Below are 5,610 nucleotides of genomic sequence, written 5' to 3' on the forward strand. Positions count from 1 at the left end.
GGGAGTAGCGCATCGCCATTGTAAACAGACACGGAGAGTGAGTGAGCGGCGTTGGAAAGAGCGGTTCTCCGCGATTTAGTCCGGCGAAAAGAGGGAGGGTGGGAGGGGGTAGGTAATGCTCGGCGGAGTCGCGCAGCGGGAGAGGAAGGAGACGCTGCTGACGAGAGCGGGATGAGGCGAGTTGTGATGGAGGAGATGGCACAGGGGGAATCGGGAGAAGAGGAGGGGAGGGGAACGTGTCGTGTCGAGCGGCAAGAGGGGAAGTTGCCGAGACATCGATCGGGTCTCGCGGCCATTGCTTGTGCCAGTCTCCCACCTCCTCCCCTTCTCACTCTCTCATTCTCTCTCTCAACTCACTCTCCCCCTCCTCCCTTTTACTTACTCTCCCAACGCTACTGCTACTCTACTAGGAGTCAAGATGCCGTATCTCTCGGCACACTGCGACCAGGAGGAACTAAACTCTCCGTGAAACTACTCAGGCCAGCCGTTCGCGCTTTACGCACTTGTACTAACCCGTAGTTACGGCTGGTGTGTATATGCGCGATTTCTTGTGGCGTAGATGTGTACATATTTATATACCTTGTATACTCACATACACACACATATGTATGCAAGGTGTTCGGAAGGCATTAAATTAGCGTCGGACTATACGCGTATTCGCGACTTGCGTAAGAAATTCGTGAATACAGCGTCGTAACAGAAAATTCGCGCGCATGTCAAATCGACGAATTTTCTCTCCGCAGTATTCACGACTTTCGTACGGAACACGCGTGTAACCTTAGTCTGGCGCGCCTAACTTTGGATGTAAAAAAGTTTCCGCACCTGACAAAAAAAAGCTTCCTTTATAGCCGGGAAACAAATATTTGTTCCTAATCCATTCTCGCTCGCTTTTCTCGTTGCACAGAGAATGAGAGCTTTGAGCAATTAAAAACATCGTTTCATTCATTTTTCATGCCGACGTGTGCGTACAGATTCACCTCAAATTTATAAACAAACAACTTTAGATGTTAGGTGTCACGATAAATAGAAAATTATTTTGTGCAAACGTTTGTCTCGTGAGAGACATCTTTTTGCTGGAAGAAGAAATGTCAACGACAAAGTTCGTAAACGCGCAAAATTCTGATTTAGATTTTTGCGGGAAACGCGAGATTATCGGGATGCGAACTCTGTATTACCGTACGTGTGTGTGTGTAAAACTTTGAAACTTAACAAGGTCGATACACTCGTCGCGCTTTCTCTGCGAATGAATAGCGCGAGGCAGTTGGTGCATTTCCGTCAACCGACTTGCATTGTTTCTTTCTTCGGCACGTGATGATATTTAATTCTCAAGATCGCTATTGTAAATCGGAGCCGTCTCAACGTTTGCCTTATTTTAAGAGAGATTGAAACGAAATAATATAACGCAAAAAAAAATAAATAAATAAAATAAAGCTAGAAAGTTACATAAATCCTATTTTTCTCTCCAAAAATTATTTTACAATTTTTTCACGTTATGTATTGACATTTTTTCTGTAACATTTTTACAATTTCTTCCGATTCATGTCTCTTTTTACTCACAAAAAGAAATCGTAACAGAGCGTGTCAAATTCACTACAAATGTCACTTATTCGTGCACGTAAGCATTTTCCTCATGCGGAAGTTTACTCGCCATAGGGTTCAGTTCCGAAGACTATCATGTAGTAAATGATAACATTTGTCAAGAGAAGAAAAAAAAAGAGAACAAGGAAAAAGCTAGCTTCGTGTAGCGACACATATATCTATTCGTCCAAAGCCTTCTGTCTGTAATTAAGTCACGTAATGCGTCTCCAGGAATGCGACTGCCGTAAAATCTAATTTTCATAATAATTCGCGCGCGATTCTCTATTCTTCGCGACCGGAAATGTAAATCTTACGAAATATAATACATGACATTATTATGAAAATTAGCAGGCGCTATCGCGAATAAATTTAAATTTATTCTCTGGTCTTTTTTTTCTGTTTTGTCAAATTACAACAGTTGTTTGCGTAAGATCGGTTTTTTTTCTGAAGAATCGATTTTATTGCGCGCGAGTTTTCTATTGGAAAGACTACGCGATGTAAATCGCGATTTGACGCGCGAATTATTATTTAAATAAGCAACGATCAGTCGCGCCCGTCGTGAGGCAGTCGAAGTTACGCGTTGACGTGTTAATTCGCTGAGAAATTCTTCGCAAAATCGATCGTAATGAGTTATTAAGTAAAGCCAATTAACTTAAAAGCCCGGTACTGTGTGTGCACTTTACGTTGATCTGTATGTTTACAAGAAAGTAAAGGAGAGAGAAAGAGAGAGAGAGAGAGAAGAAAAGAGAAGGGAGAAAAGGGACAGAGTCCGCCACGTTTGCCACGTGCTTTGCATATGTGTCGACGCATGCAAAGGCACGGCAAGAAATGCAGTCTCAAGGCCGATAAACTGCACTCGCGGAGTTTAACAGATCTATAATAACCTGCGTGTCAGACCATTGCTTCGTCGTAATTCGCTTATATATATATATATACTTTGTGTATCTTTTAAATCTTCGGATCTCTGGAAGGATTTTATCACAAGCTGCGCACACTTGCTTGCACTTGCGTAAAATAATAAGCGCTTACGTAATCAAGCGCGTTGTGTGAAAGAAAAAACGATCCGAAAGAATTTGTCTCGAACGATAATCGCGTGAATTTCTCATACGGCAGATTGGTCCTCCGCAGAAAAGAGCAAGTTCTTACCCGTAGGAACCGGGGTCCCGAGATGATGGAAGAACCCTTAATCTCTCATGGAAAGAGTACACCAAAAGTTGCGGATGCGAGAAAAAAAACGATAATCCCCAAAACATACTATTAACTCCTTTGGACAAAGAGGTGGAATGTCGAGGAGAAACCGCTCGTCGTTTGGGAAAGGAACGAAGGGTGCAAGAGAGAGAGAGAGAGAAACGAAGTGAAGGAGGAGTGGAAGGGGCAGCGGCATAACGAGAAGGGATAGAGGGGAAGGAAGGGGTGTTGGAGAGAAGCAGCAAAGTTTCGCTTTAGGAGAGGAGAACTTAACTGAGTTAACTTTGCTGCCGAACCGAACTTTCCGCCAACTTTAAGTAGTCGCCTCTCTTCTCCCCTCCGTCATCCCTCCTTGTGTTCGCTGTGAGACGGAAGGTACAGCGCGCGCGGAGAGCAACAACCCCTTTTGCCTCCTTCATGAGAGAACGAGAATGGCCGAACTACCGACACCAATACTCGTAGTCATAATTGGACGACTTCCTTATCCCTCTCGCGCTTTTTTTCTTCTCACCTTCCTTTATTCTTTCTGTCAGAAAAATCGGTCTGTAAAAAAAAAAAAGGCAGCACGCGGAAACATAATACATCGCGCTTTCCGCGAAACGCTCTTTTGCGATGAGTTTGAGACCGATGCGTTTAGAATACAAACTAGTTTTTCGCGAGTAAGAATATTTTTCACGCGAGTTTTGATTTGTGAACTGCTTCTTGAGAGAGCGTTGTCTTTGAGAGACAAAAAAGTGCAATAACAAGCAAAACTATCAAGCTTTTTTTAAAAACAAAACCAAACAATCCTAAGAGTTTACTGTTATTTGTTTAATGAGAACTCGACAATCTTTGCAAGTAATTTCTAAGAGTTTAGAAACTTTTGTAAACTATCGTTGTGAAAAACTTGGGAATTTTCGCAAATTAATTTTGAATAGTCGATGGAAGAAGCAAAGAAGAATCCCCTTCGTGCCTCCGTTCGTGTCACACACCTGACTCGCATGAAAAAACAATTCGCTTCAATTATTATTGTCGAGAAGCGTCAAGTCGTTTGAATTTCACGTGTCACCAACAAAAACCAAGTCACTCTTCTCTCTCTCTCTCTCTCTCTCTCTGTCTTTCTCTTTCCTTCTACGAGAGAACGGCAAGTTTTGAAACAAACTTTATTTTATCGTGGCTCGATTGTGGAGATGTGGGGAGGAGGGAGAGACCCGGCAGGACCGAGCTTTTCCTCTCCCCCTTCCTCTCTACTCCGCCACCCACGGTTTCTCCGCCAAGTAAAGTTGCTCCCAGGTTAGACAATAATTGGATAACTTCGCCCTCATAGCGGCCCATCCTGTTCGTAACTCCATTCACCCTCTCTTTCTCTCCGTTTCTGCCTTTGTTCTTCTCTCGTCTCTCTCTCTCTCTCTTTCCCTCCGTCCTGAGCACTGATCTGTCCGTTTTTGTTTCTCCAAATCGAAGGACTCTGTTGCATAGCGAAATTAAACCGAGAGGAGTTTAAGATTAATACCACTCGGTTGGGAAACGTTCCCCTTTAAAAGATCGATATATCTTTTATTTACTAATCTGAGGTATGAAGGAAACGCGCACGACGTTTATATATATATATATATATATATATATATATATATATATATGACATATCGCAAAAGAAAAAGATAAGTGCACGCGATAATAACGATGAAGAAGAACTTTTAATTTTTTTTTGCAGCTTGCTTCATGTAGCTTCAGCTGCTGTCAAAAAAAAAAAAAAAAAATGTGTGCATTTTTTTACAGTTCGAAGTTACACGTGGGAGATGCATGTAATTAACTAAAACGATGTAAAACAAACCTAAATTTGTGACTCAAAAAATTGCAATTGGGACAAGTATTACAATTTACTTGACATTGCGTCTATATATCTGGCAAATTCATCGAGAAATTTATTATTGTAAAATTACGATTCTCCAACTATACACACTTTGCCACACCAAAGGTAATCGCACGATCTTCTTTCCGCAGCGTATTTCCTCGACGCGCCGATGATTTCGCTGTTAAGCGGCGCGTATAACGCGTGATATACGCTACCAGCTGTCGAACAAGGGCTTAATCTCGCCTGTGCTCGATCCCCTCCTTCTCCTCTCCCCTTCTCCCGCTTTCGATGATACTAGCTTACGTTTTCGCTGAGTTGGCACAACATGTGCCCAAGTCAAAGTGCTTGCCTCGGCAGAGTCTGTAGCGTTGGTGTCGCGTCCTCGCCGCTCGCTTTCGCTGAGACAAGCACACAGCGCGATCTCGTTTTCCACACAACCTTCCTTACGCAGGACTACATTTTCGATTACGCACGCCACTTTGCGTGTGTACACACACACACACACGTAACGCGTGTGCGCGCTTGGACATAATCTCATTCTTGGTCTTATGTTTTTTTATTTTTCAATTTTTTACTTTTTTTTTTTTCTTAACTATACTCGGGAGAACTTTTGTATTTTTGCGATTGAACTTGAAATTTGAAACAACCTGTAAGCGAAAACTTCGTACAATCGCGACATCGTCAAGTTACCGTTACATTGAGAAGTTAACAAAGTACACACGCGAGCTAAAGCTCAAACTAAAATTATAAAGTTCAAACTAAGGACGATAAAAGTTTAGGTTAAAGCGAAAGCTAAAAAGCGGATGCAATAAAACTATACCGAAAGCGTAAGAATAATAAAACTGTTAAGCAGTACAACAGTATTAAAACTGATAAGGTTATAGAGCTTTCTTCTCGGGAATTATTAAAAAGTTACAGTTAGCGAAAATAAGGGAGCGCAACGAAGCTAAGAAGACTGAGAGAGGCGAATGTAATGGACTTCAAAGACACGAGACAAGAGAAATAAGAAA

General features: G+C 42.1%; 1 protein-coding gene across 6 annotated transcripts in view; it reads left to right on the forward strand.

Annotated features, from left to right (window-relative positions):
- Positions 1–5,610, forward strand: part of LOC109855081 (C-terminal-binding protein) — a 25,050-nt gene that overhangs the window by 9,470 nt on the left and 9,970 nt on the right. The window lies entirely within an intron of this gene.

The sequence above is a fragment of the Pseudomyrmex gracilis genome, unplaced genomic scaffold (assembly GCF_002006095.1).
Source record: "Pseudomyrmex gracilis isolate BER0280 unplaced genomic scaffold, ASM200609v1 scaffold_80, whole genome shotgun sequence".
NCBI lineage: Eukaryota > Metazoa > Arthropoda > Insecta > Hymenoptera > Formicidae > Pseudomyrmex > Pseudomyrmex gracilis.